The following is a 24,955-nucleotide window of genomic DNA, read 5'->3' as shown; positions in this document are numbered from 1 at the left end:
ATTTCAATGCTAATGTCATTCTTACTTCTAGTTTCTCAGACACCTTTTTCTTTAGTTTGATATTTGACAGCATGAATGGCATGAAGACCAACAGTATATCAAATAATTAAAAGTAGAATTAGAGATAATTTCATTCATTTATACACAAGTTAAAATGCAATCCTCCTTTTTTTTTCTTTTTTCCTCATTTTTTTATTAAAGATTTCCATCTCCTTCCCTCCTCCTCCCCCTCCCCTCCCCTCCCTTCCACCCATACCCCCACTCCACCCCTCTCCAAGACAAAGAGCCATCAGGGTTCCCTTCACTATGTTAAGTCAGGGAACTGAATCTATTCCTTAATCTCTAGACAATTCTAAGCAAAGAGGCATGAGCACATATAGAATTTTTCTGTTCTCACAGGTAGACAGAACCTAAATAGGCACATCTACACATAAGCCACTTTTCTATGTCTATATGAAAACCAATTCTCTTTATTGTAACCAGCCCCTGTGACTTCCTTACCACCAAGACATGAAAAAGCTGAGGGTGAAATTGTTTGTTAATAGATACAGGAAGGTAAAGACATTTTTGAAAATGGTAGGATTCCTTTTAAATTTTAGTTCATTCTACTCTAGGACTGTTTCCTCAGTCAGAAGGTGTGAAGGAAAGTTAAAGTAAGAAGTTTTACCTCTGTGCTTACGTATTCTGTATAAGGCTTTTTATTCAGGCCACTGTTACATATTGCAGATGGGAAGAGCTTAGCATTACTTCTGAATGTCAGCAGCCAGTATAGTTCTGAATTATTAATGATGATTCAATTCATCACCAGGAGACACTGACTGACAACAGTAATTAATTAATTTTATCAATATATAGATGAATTGTTTTAATTTGGAAGATAAATTTTAAAATTCTATTATATATTGCCAGCATGTAATATTCTTTAGTTGATCATTATATTCTATTAAAAATTCACTAGAAGAATTGAAATTTGGAGCTGGAGAGATCGCTGATTCAACAGTTAAGAGAAGGTACCACTACCCATGTAGATGAGCTGAATATTGTTCCCAGTACCACTCTGGGTGGCCCACACCTTCCTGTAACTTTAGATCCAGGGTATCAGACTACCCTACCCTCCCTTGAGTGCTGCATTGTCTCACATGTGCATACCCTTATGCAGACACTCAGACAAATAACTTATGATAAAATAAATCTTTAAAAACAATTTAAAAGGAAATAATTGAAGTTTGACAATATTTTAATTGTTCTTACTGACATCCTTATCATCAATTTGAAACATGTCAAGCCTCTCCTCCTAGATGAACGTAATGAACGTGCCCCAGAGAGACTAGCTTATTTCACTATTTCCAGTGCCTCCACTGCACTTGAAAAAAGCAAGCCTAGGGTCAGCTCTGAGCAAACTGTCAATTTCAAAATCCATATCCTGTTAGTAAAAGCCTAAATCCTCATCTCCTCTCCTGGTCTCAATCCCACTTTTATTCCCATGCCTAGGGTTATTTAGTATATTAGATTTTCAGGTTGGCCTCCAAAGCCTTGTTCCTTGTCTTTGCCTCTGGAGCTTTGTAAAAATGTTATTTCAGCCTAGGATGCTTCATTCCCCCATATAAACTATTTTCCATCTCTCTGTATGCATATATTCTCCCAAAATCCTTTCCAGGCATATGTGGAAGTTTTATACCTTTTCATATATTTCAATTACAATATTTAATATAATACATGAAGGAAATGAATGATTTTGATTTATATACAATCATATACCTGGCAATGAGGTCCTGTACTTCCATATGCATTATTATTTTAAAATGATATTATTACCTCAGATTTTTACAGTTCAACTTAAACCATAGTTTATTGGATAATGTTGGAATTAAAAATCACTTGTTTTTGACAGCCTAAAATCAAAGGTTAATTCTCCCTTATTTTATTATGGAGAATTCAATGTCAATTCCAATTCTCTTGATATGTAAGATGCAGACATATTATCTGCATAAAGAACATAATTCAAGAGTCAAAGACCTATAAAAAGTAATAGTAAAAGCAGATAATAATTTTTTTTTTCCTGAGGGTTTTGTCCTTTCCTTTCTCTCATCCAGGAAGAATTCTAACCCTCACCTTTCACTTTACCTTTATTTACAATTCAGATATCATTTGCTTTCACTGTGTCTTAGTCTGTTAATGCAACCTTTATTCAGAAATCTGTGTCTATTTTTCTCTTTTAAGTACCATGTTTAACATTTAGAAGACCCACACAGACTCTCTCTGTGAAACTAAAGGGAAGACCAATGTCACTGGAAATAAAAAGTTGAATATGCTCTACTGGAGAAGTTGGAGGTGTGAATAGAGATCAGGAAAAATCTGTCATAACTGAAGACAAGACATATTTATACTCTGAAAGAGAGTCTATGATGTTTTTAAAAAAAGGAATAAAAGTCATTATGGAATTTGTGCATTTATATTTTACATTGTCTTCTAACTTTTTCCTCATTTTATCTACATTTTTTGGTAGAAATTATAATGCTAAGTTCTTATGTGAGCCTACAGTTTAAAGTCCTGTCTTATAACTCTGTTGCTTTTATATCTTTTTTTTAGTGACATGAATGCAAATTCATACCATATAAAATGAAAGTTTTATATAAAAATAGAAATACATGAAGATGACATGAAAATGTTGAAAGTCATGGTATGTAGCAAAAACATACTGTCAGGACAATATTATCAGCACAATGTGATGTGGGATGTCCTTTTGTATATGTGTTGCTTTTATTGGCTAATGAATAGCAATGTTTTACCTAATGGCTTAGCAGAGTAAAGCTGGGTGTGGTGCGGGACAATCATCTATATTCTGTCAATTATATTTTAAATAAATGCTGATTAGCTGATGGCCAGGCTGGAAGTATAGGTGGGAAAACCAGACAGAAAATATAGGTGGGGCAAGAGAACAGGAGTATTCTGGGAAAAAGAAAGCTCTTTACACAGTCCTACCCAGATCACCGAAGTAGCAGGATGTGACCTGCCCCACTGAAAAGGGTACTAAGCCGTGTGGCTAACATAGATAAAAATAATGGGTTAATATAAACTACAAGAGCTAATAAGAAGCCTGAGCTAATGGGCCAATCAGTATATAAGTTATGTAGACTTCTGTGTAATTTCTTTGGGGGTTACCGTCTGTGGGAACTGGGCAGGACAGAAACCCCAACAAGTGGCCCTCATGTTACACAGGGGGGCGGGAAACACAAACAGAGATACAGAGAAAAAGAAGGTAGAGTTAGGTGAGACACCAGTCAGTCACTGTGGAAATAAGACATGTAGAAAATGAGTTAATGCTAATGATAAATGGCAATACATAGACTAATAGAAATTGGTTAATTTAAAATGTAAGCGCTAACTAGAAGTATGTCTAAGCCATTAGTCAAACAGTGTTGTAACTAATATAGTTTTTGTATTCAGGTCTGGTGGCCAGAAAACAAAAGTACTGTCTCTGTTTACAAATGGCACCCAAACATTTGGCGAGTATTTTCACATACAGCCTGAAAAGCTGTAAAAAAAATAGGATTCTTGAGAGAAAAGAAAACAACAGCAAGCACAGCTTTCTGGTAGCAGCATTGTCTCAAGTGAGTTCTGCTTGCAAGAGGAAAGTAGAGAAGCGGCTCCATTAAAAGAGGCTTCATGACTCAGAGTTAGTGGCAAAAACCTCACAGCTCTTTTAAGAGGCTCTACTACCAATCATTTAAATGGTTTTTCTGAGCTGCCAGTGACAGACTTCTTGGTGGTGGTATGGACCTAGAAACTCCACAATGTGTCAATGTATCTGACTCTAGCCAGGACCATCACCCTGAAGCTATATCCTCAGAGAGGTGAGGAATGGGGAACCAGCTGCCAATGTTGCAGCTTTATTCCTAGCCATATTGCTTAGTAAATTAAAAACTAATGTGCTTAGAAAAGAATTGAGATGTACAGTAAAGATAGATTCAGATGGAAATTAGAAAAACTCTATACAGCTTACAGTGTGATATGTAGGCTTGTGAGAGAAAAGAAAAAGGATAGGAAAAGTCCTTCATCCCAGAATTTGGGAGGCAGAGGCAGGAGGACCTCTGTGAATTCAAGGACAGCCTGGTATATAGAGTGAGATCCAGGGCAGTCAAAAATACATAGAAAAACCCTGTCTCAACTAATAAACAATTAAAAAACAAAGGTAAAAGAAATAGAGTTCAAAAAGTCATATAAAATTAAAATGGAAAATACACAGAGTCTGGATTATGTATATTATTGCATTTTCTTCAAATTTTTGACTGTGAATATGCTAACTACAGAGAGACATTTCATTGTATGGGTTGCTATGCTAAATCAACATGTATATTTTAAAAGGTATCTTGACTTCAAAATTTAAAACTATAGAAATATAAAAAATAGAAATATTACTGACTAATATGTTTTCATCAAACATGACTCCTGAAGTGATGAGCCAGGTGTTCAAGAATCCACAAAAGCTTCAGGACTGCTGGCTGAGATGACCCAACCACACAGGGCACCCATAAAAGTCTTGATTAACAGCTCCCCCGATCAGCAGGAAGTAGTCTTAAAAACTACACCCAAATTCCCAAATGCTGTTATTAATGTTTGTTTTCATTTAAAGGAGGTTGATTATAAAAGATTAATGGTCACAGTCAAGGTCTTTCTAAAGAAAAAATTTAAGGTCAATTTTGTTATATGTATATTTCTACTCTTGTTTAAGATATTATGTTTATACAGCTCATTTAAAAACATGATGAGATTTGCTTTCAATGTGATAAGACTAGTCATTTTGGCAAGAATCTATTCTTGCCAATACTTCTTGATGATATGCTTATGAACTGAACATACAGGACCCATGGAAAAGTGACTTCTGAGCTTTTCAAAGATAGAATTGTCCTTCGGGGCTCTTGATTAACAGAAGAAACTGTCAGACATTCTGCAGAACACAGAAGAGGAAACCAACAAACTTTGCTAGTACAAGACAGCCTTGTCAGTTTGGTTGCTCACCTTCCTGGACTTAGGGGGAGCTGGGAGGACCTTGGACTTAACATAGTGAAGGGAACCCTGATGGCTCTTTGTCTTGGAGAGGGATGGAGTGGGGGTACGGGTGGAAGGGAGGGGAGGGAAGGGGGAGGTGGAGGGAAGGAGACGGAAATCTTTAATAAAAAAAAAGAAACTGAAAAAAAAAAAAGACAGAACAGAACTTCAAATTTCCTCCTTTATGGATAAATCTGCCAGATACTATGGGCTTGTAGGCTGAGATGAATGTCCCAGTGTTACCGAAGAACCTTGGGTGACTGCCCTAGAAGTCAGATGTCTCTGTCAATTCTAGAGTTTTAGAAGTTGCTTACAATGCCCTTCCTACTTACCTAGGTAATATATCCTTCTGGAGTCTTTGATGGAGTTGAAGAGACATAGTTAAAATTATAGTTTCTTAGTTAGAATAAAAGATAAAAGAGGTGTGAAACTTGGACTCACAAAGACAAACTAGATGATAAAATACTTTCTTTAATTGCTGCCAAATACAAATAGACTAAATATTGTAACTGTAAATATTCCTAGATAGCTATTTTATATATGTAATTTTACTATGTTAAAGTTAAATCCTTCCTTTGTAATTAGAGAGAAAAGAGTATATGATGTGGGATGTCCTTCTGTATATGTATTGATTTTATTGTCTAATGAATAATGTTTTTCAGCTAATGGCTTAGCAGAGTAAAGCCATTCAGGAAATATGAGCAGAGTTCCAGAGAAAAAGAAGGCAGAGTCAGGTGATACACCAGTCAGTTACCAAGGAAACAGGACATGTAGAAAATAAAGTGATGCCATGATCATGGCAATACATAGTACAGTCTCTGTTTTCAGCAAAGGACACTTTCTATAGAGTTTTGTTTGTTATTGAGTTCATTGATCTTATACTGATGCAAAGCAAGTAAGGAAAATTATTATGAAACAGGAAGCAAGTGAACTATTTTATAATTTGAATCAGTCATTCTCCTAACTGTGTTTCATATTACAATAGCATTCAAACCAAATAGCAGGAAAAGTTGGAATAATATGATCCATTTCACTAAATAATTAATTAGTTAGATATTTTTCTTTTTTCAAATTACATTTAGGTTTCCATTTTACTGTTTGTATAGTGTCTTCAGCAAATACAACAGCAACATAATCAAGACATACATAGAACAATTTTGTGATAATATACTGTGCAATTTAGTAAGGATAATATAGTGGGAAAAAATGAAAATTGAAGTCTAAACTACTTTTTCTTTCTTTTTTCAGCAATGTAGATACATTGTGCTTTTTCTCTAGTAATGATGATGGTAATTTTTTGATTATAAAGAAAAACTGAAAAATACTGGCATTCAAAAGTGTTAGCTGTAGGAATTTAACATCTATATATTTCAGATTTAAACCTTTGAGACACAAAAGGAAACTAAAAGAGTTCTATAAAATGTATTCCATGATGCTTACCTTCCTAAACCTGGATGGAGGGAGGCGGACCTTGGACTTCCCACAGGGCAGGGAACCTTGACTACTCTTTGGACTGGAGAGGGAGGAGGAGGTGGATTTGGGGAGGGAGAGGAAAATGGGAGGAGGTGGAAATTTTTAATTAAAAATAAATAAATTAAAAAATGTATTCTATGAAAATTGCGGATAATCACCTTTATTAAAATCTGAATTGTAGCAATGAAGTTTCTCTAAGTGCACATACTGTTTCTCTTCAAATTAAGAGATTTCACAAAGTCCTGTTTACTGAGGTATGCCTATAAAACTAAAGTATGATTTTGTCGTCTTACTTCAGTTCCGCCCTATTCCCCTATTTTTAATGTGAACTGAAACTTCATACTTCAGACATTCTGAGCAAGATGCCACGCTAGGCACTGGCAAATAACATAGCAGCCAGGCATCTTGTCACAAATAAGTTCACAGAATTTGGTATTCAGTCATCACCAATGTTATCCTAGTCTTTCTGTCAGCAGATTTGTTCATATCCTTTTGGAGTGAATTTGGAAACTAGTATTAATGTTGTTTAGAGTTATCTACACTTCAACTACATATAAAGTTCTGCACTTTTACTCGATCCAATTAACTCTTATGAGTAAACACTCTCCATTTTTCCATTTCTTTAAAGGAATAAAATGGCTGTTGGAGAAATGGCTTGGTGCTTACCTGTGTTGACTGCTCTAATTTTTTCCAAACCCATATGGTGACTCATAACTGTCAGGAATTCCAGTTCCAGGATATCTGATGCTTAATTTTAACTTCAGGGATTGCAGGCATGCTTATGATGCATAGACAGAGATGCAGGCAGAAAACACACATGAAATTTTTAAAAAATAAATAACAAACAGACATAAAATTTACAGTAGCTAAGCTCAATGTGTTGATATAATTCTATAATTTTGGCACTTGGGAGAGTGAAACAACAGAATAGAAAGTCTTTGGCAAGCTTGGGATACAAAGTGATATGCAGGTTCAAACAAAACAAAACAGTAAACAACAACAAAGCAACAAGGACAACAACAAACCCAACACAAACAAAATAACTTACAGCAGACAAACAGTAATTGAAATTCTTAAATTTCCTTAAGTGAACTGTGGGAGTCCTGAAGGTTGTGACATGCCCTGTCTTGATGCTTATAATCCATTTTATTATTATTATTTGTTTTTTTTTTTGAAATAAGGCTTTTCTGTGTAGTTTTGGTGCCTGTACTGGAACTTGCTCTACAGACCAAACTGACCTGAAACCCACAAGTACCTACTACTTCTGCCTTCTGAGTACTGGGATTAAAGGTAAGCGCCACCACCATCTGGCTTTTATTATCCATTTTTTATTGTCATATAAATATACGACAACTCACAGCTTCCTTTTCATAGTCTTCATAGCTCCATTTCACTGGAAAACTTCCTTGAATTTCTAAGCCTTCTTGGTTAATTTGGCTCTCAGCTTATTTTATATTTTAAATGTTACTTTGTATTTTTCATTATAGAATATGTTTATATTATTTTTACAATTCAGGAGATTTTCTCAGTCTTTTCCAGTGCTTTCATTCTGTGAAATGTGTGACACTAAATAACTTCCCACCTCTTTCTTTATGCCAATTACCCATTGATATCTCTATGCTAATGAGATGCCATGGGAAGGACTGGGATTCAATTTCATCTCTCTCATTCTATCTTTTAGAATAATTTTGAATATGATATGTTGTTGATGATTACAATAAAATAGTCCCAAACTAGCTCAGAATGGAATATAATGAAGGTTTTTTTTTTCTTTTTTTCTTTTTTTTTTAGGTGAGACAGTAGCTAAAAGCAGGCATTGCTCTTGCACACGACCTGAGTTCATATCTCAGCACCCACATCAAGAGGCTGTCAACCATCTCTAACTTCAGCTCCTGAGAATCCAGTATCCTGTTCTGACCACAGACATTGCACTGATGGGCTTGTGTTAATAAATTCTCAGACATACACAAAATTAAAGAAAAATAAATCTAAAAGAAAGAAACAGAAGCAGTGAAGATCATAAACCATTACACTTGTAGTCATTATAATACAAAAGCCATGGGTTTGACCTTGGCATTTTCCTGCATCTGTCCCACTAACTCTCTCATAATCCATCCGGAATAGGTGTATGCCACTTTTATGAAACTCTGCTACCACAAGAAATTTTTCACACTTCAACTATGAAAGTAGAGAGCTTTTCAAAGAATAAACACAAGTTATTCAGAAACAAAACCAGAAACAAATTCAGAAACAAAATTTTCAGTTTAAAATGATGTTTGATTGTTCTTCATGGACGGGCTCTGTGGGAGCCTTCTCAGCTTGGTCGATCACCTTCCTGGACCTGGGGGGAGTTGGGAGGACCTTGGTCTTAGCATAGAGTGGGGAACCCTGATGGCTCCTTGGCCTTGAGAGGGAGGGAGGGGAGGTATGGGTGGAGGGGAGGGGAGGGAAGGGGGAGAAGGAGGGGAGAGAAAGGGGAGAAGGAGGGGAGGGAGGGGGGAGGAGGAGGGAAGGAGATGGAAATTTTTAAATATAAAAAAAAAATAAACCATGAGAAAAAAAAAAATAAAATGATGTTTGGGAGAGGAGAAATGAAATCAACTTCAGATAAAAATTGTGTTGCCTCTTGGAGGGAATAAAAATGATTTTCACATATTAGTTCAAGAAAGGGAAGATTTAATGATGTTTTTAAAATGTTTGAATAAAATTTCTTTTTTCTATTTGTTCAGTCTTCTCATAAAACACCTATCAACCACACCCTACCCTCTCTCCACTTCTCCTAGTCGCCTTCTTACTTTCCCTCTCCCCCAAATCCTGTTTCCCTTCAGGAAAGAACAGGCTTCCCAGAGATAACAACTGAGCACACTACTTCAAGACACAATAGCACTAGGCAAAAACCCTCACATCAAGGCCAGACAAGGCAACCCAGTAGGAGGATAAGGGCCCCAGAATAAGAAAAAAATTAAAGAACACCCCTTCTCCCACTGTTAGAAATAGCAAAAAATCCCAAGCTAACAATCACAACATGTATGGAGAGTACCTAGCACAGAAAGACTCCTTCAGGGTCCATGACTGCCACTTCAGTCTCTGTGAGCTCCTATGCTCCCTGCTTAGTTGATTCTGTGAGCCATATTCGCTTGGTGTCCTGAACCCTCTGGTTCCTACAATCTTTCTTCCTATTCTTCTTTGGGATTCCTCGAGTCTTCCTAATGTTTGGGTGTGCATTACTTAACCTCTGATTCTGTGGATTACAGTATGGGTATACTTAATAGCCAATATCCCCTTATAAGTAAGAACATAGCATGTTTACCTTTTCAGGTCTGGGTTGCCTCACTCAGGACAACTTTTTTTTTTTTTTATAGTTCTATCCATTTCCCTGCAATTTTCATGATGCCATTTTTTTGAACACCTGAGTGATATTCTACCACTTAAGTATACCACATTTTTAATTTGTTTTTTTATTGAAGGACATCTGGGCTGTTTCCTGGTTTCTGGCTATTATAAATAAAGCCATTATAAGCATAGTTAAGTAAGTATCCTTATGGTAGGATAAGGGTAATCTTTGGCTATATATCCAAAAGTGGTATAGCTGGCTCTTCAGGTAGATATAAATTCCCACTTTTCAAAGAATTGACACAATCATTTCCAAAATGGCTGTACAAGTATACACTACCACCAGCAATGGGAGAGTGTTCCTTTTATTCCATATTCTCCTCAGCATAAGTTATCATTTGTGTTATTGATATTAGACATTCTGACAAGTATAATATGGAATCACAAACTAGTTTTGATTTGCATTTCCTGTTGAAGTATAACTTAAGATTTTCTCAGCCATTTGATATTTGTCAATTGAGAATTCTTTGTTTAGCTTTATACCCCATTTTTAAATTTATTGCTTGGTTTATTGATGCCTAGTTTCTTGAGTTATTTATATATTTTGGATGTGTGCTTTCTATTATACATTTGTGTGTCAGGGACCAGACATGACAAAAATAATTCTTGCCAGGGTAAAGGCAGTGAATGTAGAAATATAGTAAAGAATATAAAGATAGGAGTGAAAATAATAAAATGGAGAAATATATAGGATAGTATCAGGAGGGAATTCCAGTGAGTACTGAAATTTGCCCACATTATATTTCTAACTGCTTAAAATACCCCTCATTCCCAAAGGTAGGAGTAAGACAAAAGACTGCATTAACATGACACAAGGAAATGAACATATCAATTGAAAGTCACAGGTACATTCATAGTTAAACATTCTGTTACTAGAACAAAACAAGTCACCAAGTCACACTTATGCTCTAGACTAAAACAATCTGTAGACAAACAACCACCTAGGTGGAATCCCAAATTATCTCCATAAAAGGAAGTAGAATTTAATTGGATCCTTAGACTCTTGTTTGAGTTAGGAACAATCTACTTCTCTATTCTTGGAGTACAAGGTCTGGCCATTAGCCACACCTGTTGACAACCTTGAGAGAGCAGAACTCTCTGAGCAACATTTAGGTAGGACCTTGTTTGAGGTAAAAGCTCAATGACTTTGAAGGAACTAGAGGAAAGTTCCAACTCTCTGACCTTTGGTCAACATGGAAACAGGCTCACATTTTTGGGCCTCCATATTTGTGCAAATTCCTTACCATTCTGTAGGCTGTTATTTTCTCATATTGACCACATCCTTTGCCTTACAGAAGCTTTTCAGATTCTCAGTCTTCCATTTATAAGTTGTCAGTTTTAGTGCTTGTACTATCAATGTTCCATTTAGGAAGATACCAGAAGATGGAACAATCTCTTGTGCCCTGGATCAGTGGTAAACATTGTAAAAATGGCCAACATACCAAAAGCAATCTACAAATTAAACACAATCCCCATCAAAATTCCAGCACAATTCTTTGCAGACCTTGAAAGTACAATATTCAATTTTGTACAAAAAAAATAAAGAAGTTGAAGATAGATTTAAAAAAAAAAGTCAGAGCAGTGAAAAATCTTCAGAGGTATCACATCCCTGATTTGAAGCTGTACTAGAGAGATAGCTATAATAAAAACAAAAACAAAAACACAAAGCTAAACAAAAAACAAAAACAAAAAACACACTATATTACCATTAAAAACAAACATGATTATCAATTAAATCAAATTGAAAACCCAGACATAAATCTTCACACTATGGACACCTGATTTTTGATAAAGCAGCCAGAAATATACAACAAAAAATTATATCTTCAATAAACACTGAACGACTGATGTTATAATTGAAAGTCTGCATGTAGAAGAATGCAAATAGATCAAAAAAGACCTTAACATTAAGCCAGATAGACTGAATCTGATAGAAGAGAAAGTGGGGAATAACCTTTGATACATCAGCACAGGAGATAACTCCTTAGTAAATATTATTTGCTTAAAAGTCATTCAAATATTAATCTTCATCTCTTATAATAATGTCCAATTGTAGCCATTTTCTTGGATATTATCTTCTCTGAATCATGGTGTATTATTATTATTATTTAAAATTTTAAGACTATAATTTTGGCAAACAACTTATTTGCTTGATTATTTTTTATAATAGCAAATATTTTTTGAGATCCATGGCAAACTATTTAAACCAGAAATAATACATTTTCTACTGTTGTGGAATAGAATATTTGTTTAACAATTAAAGAAGTGTGGCATTTGAGTGTGTTGAAGAATAATTGTTTAACTATGTAAAAATGTGTTGCATTTGTTTAAGTTGCATTTTTTATTTAAAAATGTTGCTGCTCCACCTTGCCTGCTTAAGGCACCAGACTGATCTAACAAAAAGTTGTACAGATAATAGGTAGGCAAAGCAGTGATAGACAGGACTGGTGGACAGAGAGAAACGGAGCTACCCAGCCAGCTAGGGGCCAGGCAGCCAGATGTCAGACAGATAGACACAAAGGAGGAAGGTAAGTATGATGGATAGTACACAGATGAGGTAAACAAACCTCAGGGCAGCACACAGACTAATAGAAATTGGTGACTAAGGTTAAAAGACGTTGCTAGATACAAGCCTAATGTAAGCCCAAACATTAATAATGTCTCCATGTCATGATTTAGGGGTGAGTGGTCCAAGAAATTCTGTTACATCCTACAATGCTATATTTGCACAAATATAGAGGTGAGAAATAAAAGTACAACTTTTTTAACCCCTTCTTTGCTATTTCACATAAAATCCTTTTCTCACTGTCCATCTTGATGTTCTCAACTCAAGTTTTCATCTCTTCCTCATTTTAGCATCCTCAAGTGATATTTGAAAATTTGGAGAAAAGTTTTCAAGACTAGGGTTTGAAGTTTTATTTCCAAGTCTGATACTTTACTTAAGATATTAGCCTTTTAAAGTCTTGCTTTTCAAATGGAAAATGAAGGGAATTTCTATGCACATTCGACTATCTGTTTGAATGAAATTCTAAGTTCATTCAATTGTTTGGAGATGACTTTTCCTAGAAGGGTGTCAGGCAAAGCACATTGAATGCACCCATGCTTTTCCTTTAATCATCACTCTGCTACCCTGTGCAGTAGGTAGTACCTTTATGCCAATTTTATAAGTAGATGAAATATGCCAGATGGTGAGAATCAAATGTACAGAACAAATGCAAAAATTTATAAACCTTTCTTTCTTTAGTAAGATATACCATTATCAATTCTTTTTTAAACAGTCTGTAGATATCCCAGGAAGTTGCAAAATTGACAGTGAAACTGTGTGAAACTCAAAAGAAACTTTTTGCATGGCAAAAGAGTGAAAATCAGCTTAAAGAATTAGAGATAATCTTAGATGTCTATACCTCTGACAGTTGGCAAACATCTTGAAACTATAAAGAAAATAAAGCAAACAAAACAACAAATAATCAAGACATAATTATCAAAATATTAAAAAGACAATTTCAAATGATGAAATACAAGTGTTCAAAACTTTGTAGCCACCTTTAGCCATCAGGAAAAGTAAACCAAACATCATGAGAGTCATCTTACTCTGTGATGAAGCTCTCACCAAGAGTCAAACAAAATCCATGTACTAGTGTTGATGATGTAATGTTCAGAGTCATCCAAAGTGTCATGGTCTCCAGCTGGATTTATGGTTTTAGGAGATTGTGTAATCTTTGAAATCGTGGTCTATCTTGCAAAAGTATATCACTGTGGATGGGCCTTAAAGTTGTACTTGATCTTGGTCTAAACTTTAAGCCCAACATTGAACAAGTCATGTTGTTCTCATAGGTTTAGACTTCCCTGTATAATAAAATCCATCACCTATCTATCTTGTCTTTCTGGCTATCTATCTATATACCATCTATCTACCTATCTATCTGTATCTGTTTATTTATCTATCATATAATTTATTTCTGTCTCTTTCAATTTTTTATTCCTTAGTTTTATAATGTAGTAGTTCATTCCAGGAGCATTCTTTGATTTGCACTGTGATCATAAAGATTGGTCTCCAGATAACCAAGTGGTAACAGCTTTTAATCCTAGGAACTGATAGTGATAATGGTATTTAAACCCTTAACACAAACTGTGATTGTTTTTAAAATTCACTGGAGTCTATTACTGCCTGTCCAACTAACTCTGCAAAATGTCTTGATAAGAAGTTAGAAAAAAAAAAGAAGTTAGGTACCAAAAATTCAAAAGAAGTTAATTGCTGAATAATTCAAATGGTGATCAAATAATTGTTTAAATAATACATTGCTACTCAGGGAAAAAAGTCTTCTTTCTTAAAGCTCTTTGGAAAGTGAAATGTCACATTAAATTTTGTACTTTAACATGTTATATTTTCCCAAGGTGCTATGTAAGGGCACCATGTATTTTTTCTATTCTTTCTCTTCTTCCTCTCCATCTTCATTCTTATTCTGAATAAAAATGATGAATTTCAGTCTCTTAAAGTTTTCATTAATATTCATGTATTCATTCTTTAAAAAGATTTCAGTATTTATAGTAAATTCTAAGAATACAGATGAATGTTATCAAACTTCACTCTTTACACATTATATATCAGAGTAGATTTTATTAACATATTAATATTGAGATAAGAAAATAACATTTTATTATTAATAATTATTATTTCAATCAGTTCATAGTAGATGGATTTTCTGTTTGTTAAACAACAGACTAAGAATTATTTTAATACATTACATGCTTTCCAAGAGTTCTAGGTACAGGAGTCCAAGATCTAAGTATCTGAAAATAATCATGCATGACATACCTGCTGTATCTTCACATGTTAAGTAGCGTTTTTTATTTATTTCCATCTAGGGGAATAGAACCACTATGTAAGTTTCCATATTATCTAATTTTATTTTTTTCTGGGGTGGGAAGGAGTCAACCAAGCTTAACTTAAGAGAAAGATTATTGGCTTATGTTTTAAAATCAATGTAGTCTATTGCAGCAGGAAAGCATGGAAACAGGAATGGGAGTCATCTAGTCATAGTTCCACCTGCCTGGTTATGTGGTGCTTGCAGTCAATGAAGAAGATGCAGTTAATACTATTGTTTAGTTGGACTGTTCCTTTTCAAATTGATTCGTTTTGGGATCTCAGGCTACACGATGATTTGACAATAATCACTGTGAATGTCTGTCTTCATGGCAGCCTCTCTGAAAAATCTTAAGACACATGCCTATGGGTGTGACTCCTAGGTGATTCTAAATACAGTCAATTTATCAATTATGTTTAAGTAACTCAGCCATACTTCCTCTAAATCCATTCATATCTAAAGTGTCCAGCTTCAAGCACTATTCAGTATGAAACTAGAACTAATTGTCACCAAAAATGCTTAATCCAAGTGCCATCAAATGAGATATGGTCTTCCACCTTGTACTCTGAGAATTACTACATTCAGGAAAGAGTAGACACTACTATTAAAAACTCAACTTTTCTACAGTGTTATCTTAAAATGTGAGACTCAAAAATATGAGTTTGTTACACATAATGCAATGAGAATATTATCAGAGCAATCAGCTTATATCTGGACCTGCACACATGTTGTCATTGTACCCAAGCCAAGTATTGTTAATATGTCCTCAAGACTTATTTTCCATTGTCCTAAGGCAAAGTAGTTGATTCTCTTCTTTCCAGCATATCTGCTATATCTTTTATTCCTGATTCTCACTCTATAGCTGTCAAAAAGCAGTTAGCAGTAATAGTTCCACAGTCTGAGTGATAGACTGCCTCTGAATTTCCTCTACCAGATTAATTAGTCATTCATCTAGCTTTATCCCAAACTCATTCAAAGCCACAAAGATTGAATTGAATATAGAGAGATTTGTCTGCAGGATGCAGTATAAAACAATTTTAGCTTAATTGCTGAGAAATTCCCCAGTCTGTCTATACTGCTGTTGGCATTCTTCTTTTTTAATCTCCTATTAGATTATCCACTAAGCTGTGCTTATAGCATCAAAGGCTCTTCCAGTGCTCACCTCCAGACATTTCTAAATTAGTTCCAAAATTCAGTTTCCAAAGTCTAAGAAATCCAGGATCAAGTTTATTTACAACAACAACCTGTACATCTAATATAAAGTTCAATTTTCTATATTAGGTGCAATTTTCCACATCTAGACTCAGAACTCTTTATCTCACCCAAGACCTGGTCTTTAGGCCTTCAGTACTAAAACTGAAGAAGCTGGGTTTTGATGGCACTACAGGAGTGAAGAATTCTCAGAGTATTGTCTTTCGATTGATTCTAGACCCAATCAAACTGAAAATCAAAATAATCTGTCAGAAGATATAAGGTTTTGGTTTGAAAATACACATTCTGGGTATGTTGCACTCTGCAGTAACTGTAGTTAATAATGACACATTCATTTCTTCACTTTAAAATAATTAAAAGAGCTTTTAAATGTTTTCACATAAAGCAATGGCATTTTGCTGAGGCAACAGACTTGCTCCTTCAGCTGATTTAAAAGTTCCACAAGGTGCACATGATATTTAAAAATCATATAATACATTGCATCAATATTTAAAATTATTATTTTTCATTTAAATAAAAATAAAGCTTATAAAAATAAACTGAAGATATACATGTTGGAAGAGGGGCCACTTGTTTGTTCCTTGCTGCTCAACCCTGAAATAATCACATAAATAAATTAGTTCAATCACTGCTTGGCTCATTAGCTCTTGCTTCTTATTGGCTAATTCTTACATATTAACTTAAGCCATTTCTAGTAATCTGTGTATTGCCACTTGGCTGTGGCTTACTGAGTAAAGCTCCATCCAGTTCTAGCAGGGCTACAAGGCTTCTCTATGACTCTGCCTCCTTTTTCCCAGCATTCAGTTTAGTTTTCCTGCCTAGCTCTGTTCTACCTTATCAGGCCAAGCCAGTTTCTTTATTCATTAACCAATAAAAGCAACACATAGAAGGACCTCCCACACCATATACATTCAAGTGTGAGCAACAGAAATTCTACGTCATGTGGCTACATTTTGACAGCAGTTCTCTTACCCTTCAGGGCAATAATTGCAGCAATTGATAATGACCTTCAGGAAAGATTAAATGCCCAGAAAACTTTCTTTTCCAACCAAAGTTAAAGAAAGACAACGAGTAGCATTTAATGAAGCATGATGATTAATATATTGTTAACTTGACTGGCTTTAGTATCACCTAGGAAATTAGGAAGGCATACCCCTGATTGTATTTGATGGAGACTTTCTAGAAAGAATTAACAGATGGAAAAGTTTCACTCTGAGTATGGGAAGTATGTATTCCTTGATCTGAGAATTGGAACTGAATAAATGGTAGCAAAAAAAAAAAAAAAAAAAAAAAAAGACAGTCACTAGAGAATGCATGCCCTCTTCTATTCTTCCTGGTTGTATAATCATAACGTACTACTTCAGCAGAGCTCCCAGCCATGATGGACTGAACCCTGCACAATCATGAGCACAGATTTGCTGGTTCACTCCCAAGCTCATACTTAGTTATTCATCCCAAGGAATTGTGGATGATGTTCACAGTAAGTCAGGCCATCCAACATCTGTTAACTATTCCTCAAAGGCATACCCACAGGACATTCCAATCTAGGCAATCAAACTGTTGAGACACTCTTCTCGGGGGACTCTAGGCTGTGCCAAGTTTTCACTCATGGCTAACTGATAACTTCCTACTTACACCCACAAAAACTCAGAACAGTCTTTAAGAGAGCAGCTTCAGCCTGTGGTATAGTTCCAATTTTATCATAGTTTAACTTACTTAATATTAGACTCCTTCTAGCTTTTTTCAAAGTTCAACTATCTAATAAACCTTTTACATTATTGAAGTGTTTGTTCATCAAGTGTATTTTGGACACTTCAATGTTGAGTTTCCTGTAAAGCAACAAAAGCATAACACTTAACTGAATATGTTGCGAATATGCAAGAATTTTCCCCAATGCTCTCTGTAAACAGAGTGTTAAATGACAGATAAGCAAGCACAGCTGATAAATTAACAGAGACTTCATATCAAAAATTTTTACACTCGGGAGGCAGAGGCAGGCGGATCTCTGTGAGTTCGAGGCCAGCCTGGTCTACAAGAGCTAGTTCCAGGACAGGCTCCAAAGCCACAGAGAAACCCTGTCTCGAAAAGAACAACAAAAAAAAAAAAATTTAAAACCATTGTTCTCCATCCACACAAATGGGTTTTTTTGGAGATTGGATTTTATAATGCAATCATATCTGAACATGCATAGATATTCATGCACATGTGACAGATATGTCTGTGATGGCTAGATGAAGTGAAGATAGTGTTTTTTGACTGTTGAGCAGTCACATGTCCATTTGAGAGACTGTAGTCTCTAATAACTATCTCCCAGATCCGGTGTTTGGAGCAGGAAACTTTTTCAGATGTGGGACAAAGTTAAAAACTGCACAGAGTTACCCCATGTGTCTATTCCATGTGACCAAGAAACATTTCAGAAATGACATCAGACTTAAAGCATCATGTCTAGACAAGAATGAAAGCTGCTAAGGAACAGATGGTCACCAGTAAAGAGAGATAAACAGTAACTGAAATTACCTGGTGTGAGTAAGAAGGAAAAGCGAAACATGCAACAAACCCACTTAGGAGTTTATTAGAGGGGGTATGTACAGGCCTAGGGAAGTCAGTGTGCAAAGAGAGAGAAGAAGATGGTGCATCTAGCTTTTAAAAGCTGCCTAGCGCATGCACACAGTGGGTTGACGTGGCTACATCATACACTGATGACGGGGATCACGCATGCACTCCAGGGCTTAGCTCAGTCTTATGTGGATGATGTAACCATGAATTCTCACAAGGACATAGCTGAGACATACATGGATGATGTAATCCACATTTCATCTGGGTCATGCGGGGCCCTTTAAAATCCCTGTGGGCCATTAGGAACTTCTGCCTGTTGGCTTGTCTATACATACATGGCCCCTAGAACACCTTATGTGGCTGAAATCATTATAGTAACACCACCTTTTAATCTTTATTTCAGAATATAATGTCAAATTTCTATTACCCCACAGTTTTAATTTAATCTTTTTTTCTCAACTATTTTTCTCCTTCCTGCTTACTGACTCTGTCTTTATCCAAGTACTGATACGCAGAGCTAGCAGGAACAAAACTTCAGATTCTTAAATTCGTTCATTTCTTTTGCAAATGAAATCAGAATAAGGAAGTACAGACTCCTAGGATGCTTAAATTCATTGCCATGGAGATGCAAACACTGCCCTTACTTCACTATTATAGAGATGTTCCAAGCCACATCCTTTAGTAATCAAGGGTCTGTGTTTACATGCATTTTTTGCATGTTACCTTTGGTAGTCTAGTCCTTCTAATTCACTCTATGTGAGAAAGATGTCCTTGCATAAAGCTCATATTAGTGTTCTGTGTAAACCAATCCTGCTATTTGCACACTCTGTAACACATTTGAATCAATGCACTGACTCATAAAAGCTACCTGTAAAGTCTCTGATCACTAGATAGCATAATATTCAAATCTTTAACAGACTCATTTCAATTTTCAACCCACTAGCTGTTTTGTTCATTGCAAGCTATCATTTTGAATCCATGTTTGCATTGTTTTAGGTAACTGGGTATATTGGTTATCTGACACAGAAGCAGGAGAAGCAAGATAAATAGCTCTTCATTGTGTGCCTTAGTTGATAAGCACACAATTTCATATTAAGGCTAAAGATTGCCTTAAGTCAAAGCTCATTGATATTTTTTCCTGGGAGTGTAGATGGCAGGCCAGTACTACCCACTTATCATGAATATTCATGAACTCTCATTGTGCATTTAGTATGGACTTCTCTTTAATATAGTATTTTTTTTGTTGTTTAACATAGTCTTTTTGTTTAATATAGGCTTTTTGAGGATTTTATTTTGTTTTGTGAGTTTTGTTTTTTGTTGTTGTTTTATTTTGGGTCTTTTTTTGTATTTTTATTATTGTTTTTGCTTTTTAAGATTGAGTTTCTTTGTGTAACAGCTCTGGCTTTCCTGAAGCTCCAAGAGATCTGCAGCCTCTGCCTTCTGAGTGTTAGAATTTAAGGCATGTGCTACCACTACCACCTGACTTCTCTGATATTTATAGTTAATAGTGTTTTATACTGGTAGAGAGACAAGTGGAATTTTAGCACAACTATATCTGATGGAAACAGCAAAAGCTATAAAACCAGCACAGCTGCTTGAAAAAGATCCAGGAAAGCTGAGGTACATGACAGTCACAATGTCACTTATGGTTTTGGTCTCTGCTGTATACTTGGGAGTATTTTAATATTTGTGCAATTTGGGAATATTGGGTTGATGGAAAATTTCTTATGAATCTTTTATGCCTTCTCCCAGAAGTCCTGCTTCTACGGTTCCCCAAGAACGTCATGAACATACTACCACTCCACCTCTTAGGGACATATCCTTATCTACTTGAAGGTCTTTTTTTTGAGGTTTTGACATACATAAAGCAACCAGAGATCTCTTTATGAGCCCATGAGATATTCCTGAAACATCTGTCCCTGTATTTTTTCAGGAAAAAGATAATCAAAACAAAGTATACTTTAAAAGATCAAAAATATTCAGTTTGAAAGAGGAATTGGCCACAAATCAGATTACAAGCCTTTCCCCACTTGGGCATTTACATGGCTTACGTAGGAGTCAGCCATGATGAGCTAGATAGAAATAGACCACCCAAAGGAAGTTCTTTTTTTTTCCAGTTTATTTATTTTTTATTAAAAATTGCCATCTCCTCCCCTCCTCCTCCCCCTTCCCTCCCCTCCCCTCCACCCATACCCCCACTCCCTCCCTCTCCAGGCCAAAGAGCCATCAGGGTTCTCTACACTAAGTTGAGTCCAAGGTCCTCCCAACTCCCTCCAGGTCCAGGAAGGTGAGCAACCAAACTGACAAGGCTCACACAGAGCCCATCCATGTCGTAGAGACCAAGCCTTCCAATCATTATCACCTTTCAGAGTAGGACATAGACATCTATAAGTTTAATGGAGGCCTCAGTCTCAGTAGTTTATTCTGAAGCAACACCTGGCTGCTGGAAGAACCACAAACAGATTACCTGAGCACTACCCAAGAACAGACCATCCAGAGGAAATGCATAACATTCCAACTGTTGTAGATAGGATCGCCTGCCAGCACACTCACCAGAACACCCCCTAGACAAATGTCAGCCAATCAGGGGTCCTGAAGCTTAGGAACCCCTCACGTCCACCTTTGCTTCTGTAAAAACCCAACTTTAACTGAGCTTGGAGCTCTTTGATTTTTCCATATGTTGGACATGTGGAGAGACCGAGTTTGCAGACTTGTATAAAATAAAGGTTCTTTGCTTTTACATACAGGACTCAGTCTCCTTGGTTTTTGGGGGACTTTGCAGATCTGGGCATAACAGCATATACGGTTAGGATTATGTTGGCCTTCCTGTCACATAGCAGGATGAACCTAGAGAATATTCTGTCCTCTTTAGAGACAAGCTCTGCCCACCCCCAAATCTCTCTCTTCTCACCCAGGCATGCTGATCATGACCTTCTCTCTCTCTCTCTCTCTCTCTCTCTCTCTCTCTCTCTCTCTCTCTCTCTCTCTCCTGTCTGTCTGTCTCTCTCTCTCTCTCTCTCTCTCTCTCTCTCTCCTGTCTGTCTCTCTCACTCTCTCTGTCTCTCTCTCTCCCCCTGCACCATTCTTCTGAATAGGCAGCTCTCTGTCTATCTCCCTCCTCTCCCCTTTTCTCCTTCTCTCTCTTTTTTTCTCTTGCTCTGTCTATGTGTCTCTTCCTTCCTAACCCCTCACAATACTCTCTACTTGAATAAACTCTACATTGAAGTTCTCTTTGCATGTGTTATTCTGTTTCCTACTGGCATTTCTCACTTGCCATGGGTCCCACAAAGGTCCCTCTCCTTTGTATCTTTCATATACATCAGCAAAATTAGGTTAGGTGAAGTTACTTCTGCCCTACACAGAGAATTATATTGATGGACAAAGAATGATATAAAAAGATGATAAAGAAATAAGATGTCAGGACTTCCCTTTCTCAGAAATGTTAGCATATACAGAGCCACTGTGAAGTCTTATGATCAAAAAACAAAAAATGACAGAATGCCAGACATATAGACAAATTCTATAATGATATATAAACATATATAGACATGAAATTAAATTCTATAAAGATATAAAATATAAATACTGTATTGTGCCCTAATTTTAATAACAACTGCAGAAACTTTACACTGAAGTTTTTTCTTGGGCACTCTGATCATTATGAGGTAATACAATACTGCTTGGGACAGTGGCAATCTGCCTGGATTGGGTTGGATATTTGTTTTGGTCAAAGGTCCTTGAAACCACAAAAGGTACTAGCCTGAGGAAAAAAATATGTCATTTGCCTCTAGATTCTTAAAAAATTGGATTATAAATGAGTAAAAAACTGTTTATCAATGATGGTTAAATTTGAGGTAAGAATTAGTCTAAAATATGAATGTTCTTTCACAGTTTATTAGTAGTCACTAAAAATATGCTAGAGGAAGTAAAATAAATGTCCAAAATAAAAGATTATATGATCTATGTTTTGGAACAACATGAATCTATTCCTGCTTATTGAATTCTGTGTAAATAGAGAAACTCTGACTGCCGATCAGTCAAGCTGCAGGATTCTCCCAACTATCATACTTCCTCTTTGAGATTTATCCATCACCATGGCAGGAACCCACCAGAATGTACATCTTTTTTTTCTTAATACTTTTGCTGATCTTAAATACTATAGCTCACCCTCACTGCTCATGTCATAAATCCCACTGATCACTTCTAATACCAAAGAGGGAATTGGCCTTCTGTTTCCATTAGCTTGACTGCACTGGAGCCCATTTGTCAATAGGTGAACTTAAGGTCAGACCTGGAATACTACTTAGGAAATGATAAAATCTTCACAGAAAACATGGGTATTTTCTCTTTCTGCTGGCCCTGAAAAATTACAGAAAGAAATAGTAATGTTCCCCACTGAATGAAGTACATTATCTTTTTAAATCGGAGTATGGCCACCTGCAGTGACAAATGGTACTTGATCAGACATCCTTCAACTACATGTTATGTTAGAAAGAGTCTCTGCAGCTGTGGGAAAGTTGCTTATTGTTTATGCTGACTGTAATTCTAATCTTATACATGATATCTGTTCCTGGTGTATATTGTTTTGTATTGGGTTTGGAACTCTCTTACTTAAACAAAAGGGGGAGGTGCTGCGAGAGCTCCGTCTCCTCCTTCACCCAATAGCATGTAAGATGATAGCCCGCTTGGGTGTGGTCTCTTTTGATTTAAAAGGCAGTGGTAACTGTGCACCCACTCTCTTACTTCTGGCTTCTGCTTCAGGCTGCTAGACTCTGTTCCTGTTCGGTCAGAGAACTGTTGTCTAGGACAGTGATCTGTAAGTTTCTCCCTTAAATAGATAACCCTTTTATTAATCATGATTCCAAACTGGAGTGAGATTGTTTTGTGACTTACACCTTCACAGGGGCAAAGATCTAGAGACAAGGGCACAGTGGGCACAGCTGCAGATACTCATGAAAATCCCATGGTATTAGAGCCCTCATCATGTGAAGATGGTGTTTCTAGAAATGAAAACTTAACCTGTCTCTACCTGTCTAGACTTTTGGTTCTGGTTCTGAACTGAAAGCAAAGCTGAAGAATATCTCTAGACAGACTTGCTCAAGTAAAGCTCATATTCCAACACTGATGCAGTGCCTATATACTGATTGAAACAAATAATTGCCTTCTGTCTGTCATAAAATTAAAGAGCAATATAGAAATAACTATCTAGCATTCATATTGGCATGTCAATATTAGCACATTAAACAAAAAAACACAATATCTTTCAGTCAGCCACAGTTTTTCTCTTGTTTAATATGTGGGGTGATTTGCATATCTCTACGGAACCAAAGTGACTTACTGGACATTATCAAAATAATTGCAAATTAACTTTGACTTTACGGAAAGGGAAATTGAGAAGAAAGCACTTGCTAAATCAATTACATTATAATAGTGCTTTCTAGTTTTTTCTTAGCTTATAAGCACCATATCTGCAATAGACAGTTTTATGGCCATTATTCAGTTTTCTATTGTATATTACAAAAATTGCTGTAAAAAAGAAATGTGACATTAGTAGGGAAAGAATAAACATTTTATTGCTAGTGGCTTTGGAATGATTGTCTAAGCTTTTTAAAAAATGGAAAGGAAGAGATATTTTCTCTAAACCAGAGAAAATTGCCTTAATCATGAATAAAATAGCCCAAGAATCATGATTAAAACCAATGACACTGTACAATGCTGTTCATATGGATTTTTTTTGGGGGGGGGGGGAGGGCTGACCATTTGATACTGGAAAATCAGTTGTGTCCTCTTCCCTGGAGAAGACTCTCAGCATTTCTTTGTTATCTATAGCTCTTTGTGTAGTTTTAGGATAAACGCCTTCTGGGCTCTCCTCTGTCCACTTTGGTATGTTTCTTCATGTTGACCCTTTTCATTTTATGTTAAGGTAGTCATGTTAGTGAGCATCTGAAATTACTAGGAAACACACTCTCATAGCAATTTCTATGTACCTCTGACCCTTACAATTTTTCTATCTCCTCTTCTGAAATGTTTCCTGAACTTTAAGTGTTTTGTAGATGTCCACTGACAGAGGGCTCCATAACTCCATATTTTGATTTGTTGTAGATTTATGTACTTTATATACAATTTATTTGTATATATACATAATATATGCATGTCAAAATGATTAATAAAAAATGACTCCATGCATTTGAAAGATAGCAAGGGATTTGTGAGAGGGTTTGGAAGGAAGAAAGAAAACCTAGAAATAATGTAATTATATTATAATCTCAAAAATCAAGGAAATAATGAAAGTTAATAAGTATATCAGATCTAGTACAAAGAATAATGCTAAATTTAATTATATTAAAAATTTTATAGCAACATCAAATATTATCAACTACTAAAAATTTCTGCAAATATTTTTCAGA

The sequence above is a fragment of the Arvicola amphibius genome, chromosome 12 (assembly GCF_903992535.2).
Source record: "Arvicola amphibius chromosome 12, mArvAmp1.2, whole genome shotgun sequence".
In the NCBI taxonomy this organism is placed as follows: Eukaryota; Metazoa; Chordata; class Mammalia; order Rodentia; family Cricetidae; genus Arvicola; species Arvicola amphibius.
Note: the sequence above shows the minus strand (reverse complement) of the source record.